This window comes from Lacerta agilis, chromosome 1 (assembly GCF_009819535.1).
Source record: "Lacerta agilis isolate rLacAgi1 chromosome 1, rLacAgi1.pri, whole genome shotgun sequence".
In the NCBI taxonomy this organism is placed as follows: domain Eukaryota; kingdom Metazoa; phylum Chordata; class Lepidosauria; order Squamata; family Lacertidae; genus Lacerta; species Lacerta agilis.
In genome coordinates this window covers 49,991,948-50,010,040 of record NC_046312.1, presented here as the reverse complement: position 1 = coordinate 50,010,040, position 18,093 = coordinate 49,991,948, and positions in this window count along the sequence as shown.

Here is an 18,093-nt window from a genome sequence, read left to right as displayed (position 1 = left end):
AAAAACACACCAACTCATTGGTTCTGCATGGTATATACTTAATTTCTCAAGAGTGAAATTATTTGTTACTGTTCTGCAAAAAAAGTCACTCATCATTAAATTGGCCTCCTTATCAGAATATTGGTATATAACACCAATTATAAGCAACGGATTCCAGGGAGATATTACAGGCCCATCTACCTAAGTTCTAGGTGCATTTGTGGGGGAAAGCATTGTTAATGCAAGATTAATTAAACAGATAGAAGAACAAGCCTTACTAAAAGAATCAGCATGGCTTCTTCATAAGGAAGGCCTTTGGAGGTGTCAAAAACCATGTAGGTGTGATGTAGCAGATAGAAAATCTATATAAAATCTCAAGTGGGGAAGCAAAACTGCTGTGTGTGAGTGTGTGTTGTAAAACAGTTGGCTATGCATCTCATGCCTTCATTGTCCAAGAGCAGCACACCTTGTGGGCCAGAGCCACAGCAATAGTCTCTTGTCTGCAATGTCGCTGCTGTATACCAAGAACACCTGCTGGTGTACCTGCCCAGTGCTGACCTTGCCACTGTCTCGCCCTTCCCATTCAGCATCCCAGTAAACACCAGTGATCCTGCTGCTGAAGAAGAGGAGGAGGAGGAGGAAGAGGAGTTTGGATTTGATATCCCGCTTTATCACTACCCGAAGGAGTCTCAAAGTGGCTAACATTCTCTGCCCCCCCCCAACAAACACTCTGTGAGGTGAGTGGGGCTGAGAGACTTCAAAGAAGTGTGACTAGCCCAAGGTCACCCAGCAGCTGCATGTGGAGGAGCGGAGAATTGAACCCAGTTCACCAGATTACAAGTCCCACACTGCTGGGAGGCTATTGCTGTGTCTGTGTTCCACTGGGTGAGCTCTTCCTCCTCAGCATTCCCTTTATGACAAGCTGAGCCTAAATCTGACCAGCCATCTTGTTTGAGAGTGGGTGGCTGCCTCTGACTCCTCACCTGTGTCAGGTCTCAAGATGAACAGCATCTTTGGGAGCCCAAAATGAAACAAGCCCATATCAAGTAAGCAAAATAAAAAAAAATTGGATTGAGAATCTCCTACTTTTTCTTTCTTTGGAAGGGAGATTCTTCTTATATTTCTGCACCGTGCATTATCTGCTGACCAATTAGAGGCTTTGTCGTGGAAATGCCATTCTGATAATGAAAGCCAATGCAAAGTGAGAATGTGATTATATTGTCAGTTTACAGGTACAGTATAAATAGAGTTTTTAACAGATCTCCTCCTGCTCGCCGGGCTCCTGCTGCTTGGTGGTGATGCCTCGAAATGTTCATTAAACTGACATGCCGTGTTGTTTAAGCCCAGCACCTCACGCAGCCAGCCAAGTTTGCCGCTATTTTCCATTCACCGTATCAATCAGGACTTCAAGGTTCTACATTTTAATTTCTTCGGCATCAGAAACGACTTTGCAGACTTGTTTGTGCACCTCGGTTGCATAAATTGCCTTTTCGCCTGTCAAAAGTTGGTAATGGACTGCTTTGTAAGAAGCCCATGTTTGGGAGTGTGTGTGTGTGTGTGTGTGTGTGCAGAAATTCAGCAGCCAAGAACAAAGTACAAAGTGGACCTCAGCTATATCCTGAAGCTCAACGCTCATTCTTTTCTTAGATGAAAATTCTGTATGCTAAGAATTTTCATAAGCAGATAGCATCTTGCTAGAGGCTGAGTTCTATTCACTGGGCTGGCTTGATTTGGGCAGGTAGTCTCTCCGCAAATATCTTAGCCCTCTGGTTTCTACCTGCAGAAAATTGAATGCCATTTCAAATGTAAAAGCAACTCGCCCTACAGGAGTAGAATTTCTAAGGGTTCTAACCAAAGCAATTAAAGACATAATAGGCATTTTCTCACTCTCAGCTCTCTCTGCCTTGCTGTTGGGATTTCTAAAGAACTTGTAAGGCATCCAAGTGTAAAGTTTTGTCTTGAATCTTTCAGTAGCAGCAAAATTATTAATGCTGTTTTTGAAACATCGACATGTAAAATTGACATATCTGGTATATGGAGGCAAAAATGAAAATGGTGGCAAATGAGGCTTTTGGCCTGAACCAGCAGGGCTCTACTTAGGTACCATCCCTGGGAATATTTTGCTGCATCATTAATAGCAAACTCAAATCCAGTGTGTGAATAATGAAAGATGCACCCAGTTTGAGTAAGAATTCTTAAAATAAAAGGGGGGTAAGTTATGAAGACAATACCTGCAAACCTAGTTTTTACTGGGTCACTTGCAAATTGGACTTTGCCTCTTTTGCATGCCTGATGATGACCCAACGGTCCCTCCTGCCAGCTCACCTGCTTTGCATTACTTTGCCAATTAGCCATTGAAGGGTGGAGATTAAAAGGGGGGGGCAATTTATTGATGGAAATGGTATTTGTTTGTTTGTTTGTTTTATTAAATTTGCATCCTGCCCTTACTCCCAAAGGAGGCCAGTGTGACAAATATCAAAATGTTAAAACATTATGCATGAGAGAGGGGCCCTGGCCCAAAGCCCTCCCTGTCCTCCTATTCCTGCTCCCATGTAATGTTTTGACTGTGGTGTATTAATTGACTATTAAGCTGACTATGATTCTAGTGCCTGAAGAGAGCCTGGTGCTAGAGCTTTGAAGAATTCCTCATTTTCTGAAGAAACTGGAGGAAGAAGAGAATTAATTGCGTTGAGCTGCCAGCTCAGAACTGGCTACAGGTTCTCAAGAGGGGGAAAAGCATATATGAGTGCTAAAAATTCTGTTTCCAGCACGAACCCTAAGCATCCCCAAATGCCTTTATTGTGTATAGGAATTTAATTTCACTGCTTGAATTGAGCACTCTTGATTTGCTTATGGGAAATGGTGATGCCACCACCAGCTCATCTACTGTGCCTGCGTGTCTCACCGAAATCTTGTTAACTGCAAGGAGTCGATAGAACTGCACAATTGAAATATGAAAGGCCCTTCCCTAGTGTCTCTTTGTGTGCATTTCTATAAACTGCTATATGTTTGTGTTTGAAAGGCATATGAATAATTGCTTTCTAGGTTCCTAGATTAGTTTTTCTTTGAAAGTTGCTAGGTCCCAACTTTGCTCCAGGGACCTTTTAGACAACAGCCTTTAATGCATAATATTGTAGGGGGCAGCTCTTTGGATACAGCAGGAGGTGAGGAGGATTTTCCAAGTGCTGCTTTGATGTGGTTGCCCTTGGTGCTCAGGAACAGCAGGGGACAAAAGGAGAATGTGAGGCCGGATGTTATACTGAGTTCGCGCCAGTCTGTTGTTGCAGAAATAATAAAGAGTGTCTTCTGGCACCTTAAAGATTGACAAATTAATGGTGGCATTAGCTTACTTCATCAGAAGCAGGAAGATGCTGGATGCATGCCTTCGCAGAGATATACACACAAGGGCAAGGTTTTAAAAGAATGAGCGGAACCCAAGATGCTATGAAACCAAACCAGTGATAATAATAGGAGTTTGGTGGGTTTTGGGAAAGGATGATGTGTGTCTTGCTTAACTGTTTGTGAGGATGTGAGCTGGGATCTTGGAGAGTTGATTCTGAGTGTGGGTAAGAGTGGCTCAATGCAGCCTGCCAGGGCAGAGAAATGTTTGGGAGGCCAACTTGGCATCTGTGGCCACGATAGCACCTTTGAGGTCTTCCCCTGGTGCCCATGAAGCCTCTGGGCCCTGCCCGCTCATCACAGTCTCATTTGAAAAGCTCACAGAGCTGAAGGAGGAAACTGCAAGAGTAAACTGTCTTTGTGTGTTTAGACCTTTTACTTTCCCCAAATAAATTCACACAGGAGTCAGATATTTGGTTTGGTTTTTGGCAGAAATTTAGGCCACAACTTTATTGATTACAACCAAGTGAGTGGTTGCATAGGTACTGGTTCAATTGTCTCCCTGCACCCATGCAGGCAGAGCTGTCCTAGAGCCACGTTCATAGGACAGCCAAGGATGAACACCAGGGACAGCTGCTGGGAGGAGTACCAATTAGCCACCCTGATGTCCCCTGGACTTGGGTGCGGGCCGGACCCCTTTCAGGGAACGCCAAACCAGTGAGTCCCTGGATTCCTTTACCGGAATATCCTGCATTTGCATAGGCATGGCCACATCACGTGCCACGCCTATCACCTGAACCAGAGCCTATCCGCAACTTACAAGTTGTGACTATTTGCTACACGGCAGGCAAAACCCAAACGGCACCAGCCAATCAGCCAAGTGAGGAAAATTCCTGCTGTGCCCCTGCCCCAGTGGCAGATGACACACGACGGCATAGCAAGGTCAAGCGCAAGCCCTAAATATAGGGAGAGGTGGGCGGGTGTTCTGAAGCGAAAGCCCCAAAGAGGAAGCTCAGCAGCCTCACATGGACTTAAATAGGTCCCGCGTTGCTGCTCTTTGCGATGCCCCATTGGTCAGATTGCACACCAGCAACATGGGACCGACCTATCGGGGTTGTGGCTGCTTCCAGATTACCCACCCACAACACCGGGCTAGGTGACCAGGTTGCACCGCAACACGTGCCCTCTTTTATGGAGGAAACGCTTTCCCACTTCTTCTTTTAGGTTCATGCGATTTTCCAGGCTCAGGTTTGTTCTGCAGGATCCAGCTTTTACCTACATTCCATGGAAAAGCAATGTTTGTGAGCAGTGCTTTCTCACTTTGTGTCTCTTGCAAGGGAGGACTGATACAGGGGAGGGAGGAGGGAGGTGACTAGCAGAGTGGTGCCAAAAACACTCACTCAAAAATCCAGTGTCCACTACAGGCTTGTAAAGGTTGGGAACCTCTGGACCAGAGTCTCAGGATAAGTGAAGAGTCATGAGCATGTGAAGATGCCTTATACTGACTCAGACCATTGGCTCATTTGTACCAGCATTGCCTACTCTGGCTGCCAGTGGCTCCCCGGTATCTCTTTGCCAGGCTGTTTCTTGAGATTGTTTCTTGAGATGGTTGAACCCGAGACCTTTTTACAGAAAGTACGTCTTCTACCACTGAACTATAGCTCAGCATTTAAGCAGGAGCATTTCTGTATACTGAATGCTCTGCATTCAAAGCACTGAAATCTAGTTGGAGAGTACAGTGGTACCTAGGGTTACAAACACCTCAGGTTACAAACACTTCGGGTTACAGACTCCACTAACCTGGAAGTAGTACTTGGGTTAAGAACTTTACCTCAGGATGAGAACAGAAATTGCACGCCGGCAGCGCAGCAGCAGTGGGAGGCCCCATTAGCTAAAGTGGTACCTCAGGTTAAGAACGGTTTCAGGTTAAGAATGGACCTCCGGAACGAATTAAGTTGGTAACCCGAGGTACCACTGTATAAAAATGATTACATATGTATAATTAGTTCAGAGTTCCGAGCTTTGTCATTCTCCAGCCTGTGACAGGTGTTGTCTGCATTGTGCACAGTTATGCTATCTACACTAACCATGAGGAGGGAAGATATAACCATGGGCGGCAAACTGTCATGTCCCAGGGAGATCACAGGCAGAAAGCATAGGCCAAGAGAAGTGCAGATTACATCTGGAAGCAACAACCAGGGGTCCCAAGGGCTACAGGCAGCTAAGTGGCAGGTTCTGGGGCAAGGAGACAAAGCTCATAGAAACCAGGGGCAGGTGACATACTCCAGTGGAGGCAAAGGACCAGATTCTGGAAGGTAGAAGTGGTACAGGAGTCTGTACTTGGGCATTGAGTTGTTCAGGCTGGGAGACCAAGCTTGGACAGCTTCAGTGTAAGGTCAACAGACGTCTCCAGGCTACCCGACTCATCTGGGCTGACCAGCTCCAGTCTTTTTTTCCTACCATCCTTTGGGTGGTGCCATGAAGCGCAGAACCTAGGTGTTCCTGCCATCCTTCAAGCATCCTTCATCCTACAAGGTGCAGACAATAAGCGGTGCCAGGCTCCATGGTTCAAGCCTCCAGGCACTTTACTTCACTCTTCAAAGTGGTTGTCACTTGCTTGCTCCATCTTCCAATGAGAGACAGGTTGTAGGGTGTGAAGTGGGAGCAAAGGGTTCCCTTGCCTGTCTCACAGGCTATCATTTGGGTTGTTGGCGCTGCAGCAGAACAAGCTGAGAGGTCAGGAGAACAGAGTCTGTCCCTGCTCTTCCTTCGCCCCATGGCAGCAACGATCCTGGTGACAGGTTGCAGGATGGCAGGTTGAGATGGGGAGACTGCCCTACTGCCCCATCCTCCTGTTTCCTGCCATAGGGCCTCCGCTGCCCCTGCAGTGCTTTAGCGGGGCTGAGCTTCATTCTGCACCCTTTGAGAGGCTTCTCTGGGAGCAATGCCAAACTCCCCCAAATATCAGAAGTCACAGTGACTGGGAGCAGGGCTTTCAGTGCAGCTGGCTGCCTCTGTTTTGTAGAGCAGGATCCTTGCTCAGATATGACAGATGCCCACTATCTGCATTTTCTGTAAACAATGAAAGGCGTTTTTGCTTTGACAAGCTTATCTAGCTGGATGAAAAGGTCTCTGCCTTCGATGTTCATTGTGCATTGTTTTTCGACCTGTCTTGTTATTTGTTTGGTACCGTTTTTTTTAAAAGAACCACTTCTAGCCATTTTTGCAAATCCCCTTGATGCACATGTCAAGGCGACCCACTAATTAATGAATTGATTAATGATTAATTACGGACAGGCACTGACTATGCTTACTTGGACCCAAGCAGAAAAATGCTGTGTCTCTTCACCCTCTTGTTCCAAGACACCTATTTATTTTAGAGTATCAACAGCAATGGCATTTTCTTGCTTGTGTACAGGTAAGTTTCGTTAGCCTGGCTGGTTTCTGTAAAAGGGAATGTTCAAAAGACAAAGTGCAGAGCAGGTCATGGGTAAGAGCAAGCATTAAAGGGACACATGCTGAATTAATCAATCACTGACGGCCCTCGTTTTGTTCTTAATAATCCATCTCGCCAGAAGAAAAACTTTCAGGGCACAACCTTGAATTATTTTACATCTATCTCGTTTAGCAATCCTGGCACTGCCTCAGATGCTGATTTTTCATCGTCTCCTTCATCTCCCAGGTAAATTAAATACTGTTGAAACAGCTGTCTGTTGCCTCACAAGGTATTGCTTGTGTGGGGGAGATAGCAGCTTCTCCTAGGGCAGAAATCAGATAGGTTTCTCCTGGGGAAAATATCTGTTAAGTTGAAAATGTCAGGCAGTTGAGCATAGCACCCTGGCTTGTGTGTGTGTGTGTGTGTGCATGTGTGCGCGCTTTCTCTGCATCAGTGGTACTCGCCTTGGTACCTCCCCAAAAAAAATATCCTTAGCTTCATCAGGTACCTGTGAAGAAGCGTCAGTTCTCCCTGTGTCACATTCAAGTTAATTTTTCACAAAAGACTTTGAAAGATTTCATCAAAAGGGAAAGAACTTGAAGCCTGTGTCCTGTTGAGTCTGCAGTTTAACAAGACAAAGAAGATGAAAGGTGCCAAGAGAAAGTATTAGTAACTCCTCTCTCTCTTTTTTGCAGAGAGGGAATTTGTGGCACAGATTATCAAGTGATATGTTCAAGGTCATACAAGGAATCTGCAAGAAAACAGGATCCTGGTCTCAAGAGTCTCTCACCAAAAAGGCCTCAAATGTTCATTAACAGCATCTTCTGAACTTTTAGCAAAAGCTTTTGGAAAATGCGAATGCTTGACAATTCCACTTTTTATGTTCCAGCTGTATTTTTAAGTAATAAGCTGGGGGTGTAAATAAAACTGTTATGTATTCCAGGTTTTGTACTTCTCTTTTTGATGCCCTCATGTTGCTTTAAAACCATTAAAATGCTCCTTTTTGCAATGCTTCTCTATATCATTTATGCTATAAAATCATGTTTGAAATTAAGAATATATATATATATATATATATATATATATATATATATACTGAGAATATATCATTTTATAATCAGGTCGCTGAGATCATAGGGGAGATCTGATTTTTCTAAAAAAAAATCCTGCCTCAATCTCAATTTTAATTTTTGCCTCCAATGTTGAGGGACGTAAACTTGTTCTTAAAAATTACATTTTTGGCTGCCTATGTTTAAGGCATTAGGGTTTTGTATCTTAAAAACAAATGTATTCTTTATAACGTCATCCTAAGACTTTACCTGCTTCATCTTCCATGAAAGCTAGTCTTAACATTCATCCAAAACTGGCCAAGAAAATCACACTAGTGGTTTTGGGTGTGTATGCCCAATGAGATTTACAAATTTTGGGGGGAGGGGTAAACTGTAGCCCCCCCCCAAATATTTGTGTCTATGGTATCAGATGAAGTGTGTTTGACACCACCCAAACACCCAGAGCCAGAAAACTTTTCTGCAGAGGAGGTAGATTATTTTCTGTACAATAACCTTTGCCCTTGGCTTGTTGTGCAAATGAAAAAATTATGTTCTTATAATAAGCTATGGTTTTTTAATTTTCAATTACAAACATCAAAACTATATTTTAAAGTAAAAATGTTGTGGAAATATTGGAAACTGTCTAGAAAAACTTTATTACAACTGAGAATGAACAAAAACTAACATTGCAGGGCGTTTTTCTAACACCATTGCAACACTTTTAGGAAAACTGTCCTTGGTTAGGGAACTGTCTCCAAACAACACTATATGTTTTGTGCCCAACTTACTGACACTTTCTTGACCTTTCCCTGAATATTTCCCTGTGGAAAAAAAGATGGGGTGTTTGACTACCCCATCTACTGTCATTAGCTGCGCTAACAAACACACCCCAATGGCAAAATTCAATGCATTTCTGGGACAGTTTTTGTTTCCAGGAGGAAAATGGTAAGGGGTAACTGCCTGAAAATTGGGAATGTTGCACTGGTGACAATTTGTGTCAGCGGCCTAAAAGACAACCCTGTAGGTCTACATATGTGTGAATTGCAGAGTGAAAAATGTTCCTGGGGTTGAGTTCTAACTCCAGAAAAATGGGAGAAGGTTAAACATTATTAATACATATGAAGCTTGCGTAATGTAAAAGACTATTTACATTGTTCTTTAATTTCCAGTTAGGTATCTGATTCCCTATGCCTTTATCCTTTTGAACTGGCTATGGTTAAACACTCATAGTCATATTATTTGAATTGCTGCAGTTTGATCACTGCAATTAGTACCCTCTGAAAAGTCACAGCTAAAATTGAGAACCTGGCTCATTTCCTCACATTTTCGTCCTCCACATCTTTCAGATTAGAAGATGCTTACAATGTATACCATGCCACGTGGCTTTATTTTTTTAAAAAAACAACAGATCCGTGTTTCCACTCCTGCAGACATATTTTAAAAGCCTCCCTGTAATCTTATCTTTGCATCAGCATATCAATGTAGTTTTGCAGACTCCACGCTGTAGATTAGACTGAAATAAAATGTCTATTTTGCACTTCTTCCCACTCCCGTTGCATCCACAGGAATCAAGCCCTGCAGAGCTCGGCTATACGTTACATTATCTCTTCAACGACAGCGCTGGTCTGTTAGTTATGGTGCTACCTGCGGCTCTTTGAGTCTTATGCTGACGAATATGATAACAACAAAGACCTTTATCAAGCAAAGGATAAGGCAATCGGGAACATTTCATTTAAACCTGTTGCTCACCATGCGTAACATTGGGCAGGGGGGCATTTTAAATTTTTTAGGCAGCTGAGTTGGCCCATTGGAGCGGGGAATCAAAATCCACAATATCTTTATTAGGACCTACTAAAATATCCAAAATTAGTAAAGAGAGGTTTTGAGTCCTAGGAACTTTTCTTCAGACTGGAAGTTAAGCCAAATAAATAAAGGGGAATCAGAAAGAAACAGAAAGGCAGTTGATTGATTGATTGATTGATTGATTACTCCAAAGTCTGTGGTTCGTAACAGACTTAAGATGGAATGTAGAAAGTGCCATGCAGACAATATTAGATTGGACTGTGCTAGCTGTAAAACGGTTGCAGCGAGAGTAACTCTCTTTTTTCTTCTTCAAAATATTAAGGAAGGCAGAACTCGTCTTTATATTGAAAAATAAAAGATTTTTTCTTTTCTTTTTTGCGGGGCAGGGATCACTACTATTGTTTATTTGTTCCTTGGTGTAACCAGAAATCTGCCCTGCGTGCAGCACATTCAGATCAGATTAGATTTCATCAGATTATTTCATGTCTTCATAATATCTCCTGCACTCAGGTTTAAGACTATAACAAATGGAGGTCTTTCCGAACTCCACCCCCCCCTTTTTATTGTTAACATTCAGCCTGAAGCGTTCTAGGGATTTGGTTCACCATTTTGGGACATTATAGAGCAGGGATCGCCAAACTTACCTGGCCTCCGGCCGGTTCCTCCAGCACCGATCGCATGGTGGGCCGGAGAGCAGGGAAGAGTGCGCGCGCTATTTCCGGCGCACTTTCGGGTTGCGGAGCGCCGGAAATAGCTTGTGCGCACACGTGCAAGCATCATTAGTGGCACACTTTTGGGTCTGTGGAGGCCGTGCGCATACGCACAAGCTATTTCCAGCACTCCGCTGACCCGGAAGTGCACCAGAAATTACGCTCGTGTGCATGCGCACAAGCCATTTCCGGCACTCCGTGACCGAAAGTGCGCCGGAAATGACTCTTGCGCATGTGCACAAGCTATTTCTGGCACTCCGCCCCCCCGAAAGTGGGCAGCTGCAGGCGGTGGCAGCAGGCAGCGGGGGCCACCGGGGGCCGGAAAACTGAATCCCTTGGGCCGTATCCGGCCCACGGACCTTAGTTTGGGGAAGCCTGTTATAGAGGGTTCTAAAACAGCTCTACTGTGGTTATGTGAATCCATGGGGCTGGATTCAAATGAACTTATTCCCAAGGGGTGTCATGTTGTTGCCCACCCCTTATCCTTTTTTTATTTACAAATATGGAACAGTCTTTTTTAAGCAGAGGTTGGATGGCCATCTGTCATGGATGCTTTAGCTGAGATTCCTGCATTGCAGGGGGTGGGACTAGATCATGAGTCACCAAACTTTTTCAGCAGGGGGCCGGTCCACTGTCCCTCAGACCTTGTGGGGGGCTGGACTATATTTTGAAGGAAAAAATGAACGAATTCCTATGCCCCCCAAATAACCCAGAGATGCATTTTAAATAAAAGCACACATTTATGTAAAAACAAACTGGTTCCCGGACCGTCCACAGGCCGGATTTAAAAGGCGATTGGGCTGGATCTGGCCCCCGGGCCTTAGTTTGCCTACCCATGAACTAGATGACCCTTGGGTCCCTTCCAGCTCTGTGATGCTATGATTCTATGAAATATATATGTATAAAAAGTGCACAGGACTCTGTAGGCTTTGCCTAGGCATCCAATTGGCTGTGATGATTCAGCAGGGCTCTTGTTATGTTATTATGTCGGTGGGGGCAGCATCTACAAAGAGGTTCAGCCGGGGGGGATGCAGTTGACTGGTCAATTGAGACTCCCTTAATTTCCAAGATGTGCCAGAGAGAGAGAGAGAGAGAGAGAGAGAGAGAGAGAGAGGTGGTGGCGCAGCTGACAAAACTAGTCTCTTTCAGCTCCCAGACGATCCTGGGCCCTGCTTTGCAGTCTGAACACCAATTTTAGGGTCAGGGCTTAGCATGGGCAAGGACGAAGCAGCTCTCCTGCTCATAAGCAGTGATGTCATAAGCCCCCTTCACACATAATTCACAGGAAGGAGGCTTCAGGTGCAGATGGGGGTGAGCAGGGTCTCAGAATGTAAGGAAGCCTACATGCATAGAGTTTGGAGAGCGGAGCGATGGGGCCAGGGAGCCTTGAGAAATTGGTGGCATGGCTGGTGATGCACCCCTGACTACTCCTGGAACATGAGGAGCCCCCTTCATGTGAATAGCAAAAGGAGTGAAAAGAAGCAGGGGGAGACCAGCTCCTTTGGGTTCCTCCTTTCCCTGAACTGTATCCATCGAGAAGGTCATGAGAAGAACTTTGTAACTAAATTACCTGGGGTTGCCTGTTTTCCTCCTTCCTTCCCAACACTTTTTTCCTCTTGTGCCATCTCATTTTGATTGCAGGCCTGTGGGCAGGGGCTGTCCTGTTAATAAAGCAATACAGGAAGGGGCCTGTAATCTGTATGCACCCAAGACATGATGACTGCGTCACATCTTGGAATGCACTCGGGCTCCAGGGAAGAACCAAACTTTCCCAAGAACTTGCTTATTTCCATTGGACTCCCTCCCACCATGAGTATTGTATAGCAACATCTCATTAAGCAGTACATGGGGAGCAAAACAGACCAAAGCACGATATACTCAAGTCTACCCTGGAAAGCAAGCCTGAGGTGATAGTAAGAGCATGTCAGTGAGTCCCCTCCGCTGTGCCCTGGGTCCAATGTGCTCAGCAGTCAATTGTAAAACCACTTTAGACAAAGACCTTGCAATTCCAGTGCTCTGACAGAGTCGCGTTGAGAGCCGAGCCAAATAATTCTGTTGATTAGCTTCCGCCCTGGGATTTTTCAGCTCTGGCATGGGAAGAGAAGGCTTTAAAGGTCAACTAGAAAACCAAGAAAAGATTTTCTGGATAAATTGCTCCAGTTTATACTGCCATTTATAAAGTAATTTCAACAGGCATGCTTTGCTAAGTGATTTTTAAGATCCAGACTACTGCCCTTTTCCTATAAAATATAAAAACATAGATATCACAAGGCAGGTCATCATCTCACTTTGGGTTTTGTGGCTGTCTTCATGGGCTACATAGATTTGGGGTACATTACAGATGAATGTATGAATTGCTCATTCTTTGAGTCAGGCCTCCCAGTTAAAGTCCAGGCCTCTGCTGGCTTCCAGCCCAGGGGAAAGTGGGAATTGGACAGTACCAAGGATGCAAACAGACCAGTCACCTTCACCAAATTTTATTAATTGTGGAGGGATTTACATGTGAGTCAATGTGTTTAAGATTATGCTGCAAGACCCTTTTGGTAGTTGTGAGACCCAACTGGGCACATGTTCAACTCTTTTCCATTCTATTCAATACACTTAAGCATTTGGGTGTATAGTGTGTTTAGACACAGGGATCACATACAACACTTAAAGAATGATCTACAGTGGAGAACCAGTGTTGAGAAATACTTGACACCAACATATCAGTTGGGAATTGTGAATAAATAGATCTTACTAAGTTAAAACTTTGAGGTCTTTGTGAGACTGGACAGCCTGTTTAGATAATTCTCAACGGTAGATATTACAGATTTAGTGATTTGAAACACTGCAAAATGTCTACAGTACAGATCAAGGAGCATGGCTTAGCTCATTTTCATATTAACAATTGTAGATTCATTGTCATTAATGTTTCAGTTCTGCCTTTGGCAATGTTGTACTCTTAACTCGCTTCCCTGGTACATTTAAATAATATGCTTACCTACTTCTTCTAGAACATCTTGTAGATTGAAAGCTACAAAGAGTCTTTTCTTCCTTGTTGTTTAGTTGTTTAGTCATGTCCGACTCTTCGTGACCCCATGGACCAGAGCACGCCAGGCACTCCTGTCTTCCACTGCCTCCCACAGTTTGGTCAGACTCATGTTGGTAGCTTCGACAACACTATCCAACCATCTCGTCCTCTGTCGTCCCCTTCTCCTTGTGCCCTCCATCTTTCCCAACATCAGGGTCTTTTCCAGGGAGTCTTCTCTTCTCATGAGGTGGCCAAAATATTGGAGCCTCAGCTTCAGGATCTGTCCTTCCAGTGAGCACTCAGGGCTGATTTACTTAAGAATTGATAGGTTTGATCTTCTTGCAGTCCATGGGACTCTCAAGAGTCTCCTCCAGCACCATAATTCAAAAGCATCAATTCTTCGGCGATCAGTCTTCTTTATGGTCCAGCTCGCACTTCCATACATTACTACTGGGAAAACCATAGCTTTAACTATACGGACCTTTGTCGGCAAGGTGATGTCTCTGCCTTTTAAGATGCTGTCTAGGTTTGTCATTGCTTTTCTCCCAAGAAGCAGTCATCTTTTAATTTCGTGACTGCTGTCACCATCTGCAGTGATCATGGAGACCAAGAAAGTAAAATCTCTCACTGCCTCCATTTCTTCCCCTTCTATTTGCCAGGAGGTGATGGGACCAGTGGCCATGATCTTAGTTTTTTTGATGTTGAGCTTCAGACCATATTTTGCGCTCTCCTCTTTCACCCTCATTAAAAGGTTCTTTAATTCCTCCTCACTTTCTGCCATCAAGGTTGTGTCATCAGCATATCAGAGGTTGTTGATATTTCTTCCGGCAATCTTAATTCCGGCTTGGGATTCATCCAGTCCAGCCTTTCACATGATGAATTCGTGGCCCTGCACGGCATAGCTCATAGCATCTCTGAGTTATTCAAGCCCCTTCGCCATGACAGGGCAGTGATCCATTCCTTAGTAGTGTGTATTATGAAGCTAACTCCATCAGTTTCTCCCTTAGTGCTGGATATTGTGGAAGTCACACTTTCCTTCATTCACTCCAGACTGCAATATGTTTAAAAGTTCAAAGTGGGATCCAAAGATGGGAGTGTCTTGAAAAAGAGAGATTCATAGAATCACAGAATTGTCAAGTTGGAAGGGAGCCGAAAGAGTCTTTTAATCCAACCCCCTGCGATGCCGGAATCATAGCTAAAGAACCCATGGCGGATGGCCATCCACCCTCTGTTTTAAAACCTCCAGTGAGGTCGTCTATTCCACTGCCAAACAACTCCTACCATCAGAAAGTTCTTCCTAAAGTTTAGTCAGAATATTATTTCTCATAGTTTGAATCTGTTGGTTCAGGTCCCACCCTCTGGAGGGACAGAAAACAAGCTTGCCCCCATCTTCCATGTAGATATTTGAAGATAGCTCTCATTTCACCTCTCAGTCTTCTCTTCTGCCTAGCCTCTTTGCATGCTGAGGTGATTGTGTAAAAAATTGCAGGGTCCTCTCCACTGAGTTGAAGAGTACAGAAGATGGCTACATGCTCTGCATGGCAAGCAGGGTTGCCGGTGTCACACTGGTGTTTCCTACAGCAAACCCAGAAAGTATGAATGATACATATGCATCTCTAACCACTTCTGTATATACCTTGCAGAGCTTGGGCTCAAGCACTTACAAGACCTATTGTTGTTATGGAGCCATTTTACAGCACATACTCAAAAACAGCTGATTGAATGCCAAGAGGACTGTGAAGAAGAAAGTAGCATACGTAGTATCGGTGTGAGCTCGGTTTTTGTCTGGATTGCAATGGTAGTGTCCTTAAGCAAAGGACAATCCCACACCCTCAGCCCCCAGAAATAATAATGTGTGGATATTATGGGAATAGTAATAATGCCAAAATGGGAATAATAACAGGACCCTATTTATGGGATTATGGTAATAATCCTGAGGTAATATTTGTGACAGTCTGAACACACACACTCTCTATAGATAGTAACTTGTTATTCACGTAGTAGTAATAAATTGCAATGTTCAAAAAGCCTCAGTGTATTTCACTGTATTTTGCATTTTTCCTTCCTCTTCTGAAGTTTTGCTTCTTTTCAAACTTTAATGGAGAATTTTGTCGCAAATATACATACCCTGGGACTGGGGGGCAAATGTGGCCCTCTAGATTCTCCCCAAGCCACACCCCTCACTACCCTGGCTTGCACCTTGCTTGGGTGTTTATGCCTGACTGGACTGTATCCTTGAACTCTGATAATGCTTCTCATGTGCCTGGATGGAGGATAAAGAGGGGTGTGTGAGCATGTGTAGAAAGTAGCCTACTATGAATCCACATTTGTTACTCTGCCCACTTTGTTTGTGGCTCCACCCATCAGGAGCATGTCCCCACCCCCATCAAAAGGTTCCCCAGAAGAGATTGTGGTCCTCAGGTTGCAAAAGGTACTCCATTCCTCCTGTAGACAGGTGGTGCCTTGGAGAGATTGTTTTGGCACCCACAAAAGGGATTTGGCTACACATTTGGGGGAAACGGGAAACATGAGACTCCTTTGCAGCCAAAGGAGGCTGCTGCAATTACTGGTATGTGGAATGAGTACAATCAAGAGAGTGAAGTGACCCTTGCCAGGCAGTAATGGTATTTGATGATGTGGAAGAGGACTAGAATATCTCAGAGACGTAGTTATGTTGTTGTTTTGAAGGCTCCAAACGCAGCTTAGTCTTCATGGTCCGTTCCAGCCTGGCTGGCTCTCCTGAGCAGTTCTGCACACAAAAGCAGCTGGCAATGCTAAGTTGGCCAGAGAGCTCATGAGAGAACTGACTGTGAAATAAACATAAGCATTCTGTGTGCTATTTTTATGCTTAATTCTCACTTTGTAAACATTCTCGCTGTTGTCACAGTTGTAGGTAGGCAAGACCCTTCTGAGCAGCAGAGAAAATGAATCAGCTGCCAAGCTGAGGCTGAGCTACCAGTTTTCCATGTGACTAGAAGATCATACTGAAATTCCAAACAGTAAATAAGGGTCCTTGACATAATGTTTCCTGGAGCCGTAGCTGCTGATGTTACAACCAGGAAGACCATGGTAGAGTTGCTGGACTCGTTGCATGCTGGCTGGCTGATGATTCGTTGTTGTATTACTCTAGCCAGTTAGACTAATAAAAGCAAGCAAAAATAAATAAATAAATGCAAGCATTTGGGAATTGCATATCCCTTCTTGCAGGTTATTGCAGAACCGTCAGGGTAAAACCAGACACAAAGTAGTGTTTCACACAGTGCACAATTCACTGCCACAAGATGGGGTGATCTGCCACTAGCTCAAGTCATTTTTAAAAGGGGAAGGGTGGAGTTAATGAAGTTTGCAAGTGTTTTTTTCCTTTATGATAGGAAGTTGAGCTTCCTTGCCTTTGAATGTTGCAGAGACACAATAAGGGAAGTATATTTGACCAAACTGTGGGAGGCAGTGGAAGACAGGAGTACCTGGCATGCTCTGGTCCATGCGGTCACGAAGAGTCGGACATGACTAAACAACTAAACAACAACAACAACAAGCAGTTCATAGAAGGTATACATAGGAATAGCAGAAGAACAAGAATTTCTTTTCTATAGACCTAAGAAGGTCTTAATTCTTTAAAAAAAAAGCTAGGAAAGAATTTGCAGCCAAGCTGTCACAGGGAAGGATGTTTTGAAACCACTGAAATGGTTTCAGATGCCATCTTCACCTCAAAAAATAATAATAAAAATAAAAATTCCAGTAGCACCTTAGAGACCAACTAAGTTTGTTCTTGGTATGAGCTTTCATGTGCATGCACAGATATCTGAAGAAGTGTGCATGCACACGAAAGCTCATGCCAAGAACAAACCTAGTTGGTCTCTAAGGTGCTACTGGAATGATTTTTTATTATTATTTTGTTTTGACTATGGCAGACCAACATGGCTACCTACCTGAATCTTCACCTCAGTTACAGAAGGCACCCAGAGCAAGGCCCTATCAGACAACTGTGATCCCCAAGGCAATTTATCAGATGCTCTCTATAAGGTATCCATATCCAAACAGTAAACTTGAATTTAACATGTTGAATTTAGCTTGTACCGTGGTACCTCTAGTTATGAACTTAATTTGTTCCAGAGGTCCGTTCTTAACCTGAAACTGTTCTTAACTAGAGGCGTGCTTTCGCTAACCGGGCCTCTTGCTTCCGCTGCACCGCCGGAACACGATTTCCATTCTCACCCTGGGGCAAAGTTCCCAGCTCGAGGTAACTCTTCCAGGTTAGCGGAGTTTGTAACCTGAAGCGTTTGTAACCTGAGGCGTTTGTAACTCAAGGTACCACTGTAGTCTGGAGTGGTCTTCACAATACTAGCATACTATCCTCCATCCAGCAACAATTTGGAATCATGAAGGCAAATTACTAATATGCCCATCGAAGTTTCTGAAGTGAGCTCAAGGGTAGCCTCTTGTGCAGCAGTCTACAATAATCTAATCATAAAGTAACCAGTGCTTGCGTGCTGCTTTCAAGGTCTTTTATTCTTGCATAAGAGGCTTCACTAATAAATCAGTTGAGCAGGCGGCCGGGGGGGGGGTATTCTGGGTGACAGTTGCTATCTGGGTATCATAGTGCATGCTGGATCAAGGAGGTCCACTATCCTACCTGGTTCTTAAGACATAATGGGGTCTCAGGCGGAATACCCGCCACCTGGCTCCACACCATCAGCAGCTGTTTCTTACTTGGGTCAAGCATGTATTCCTTTTCTTCTAGTCCTGCATGATTTCAGGTACCTC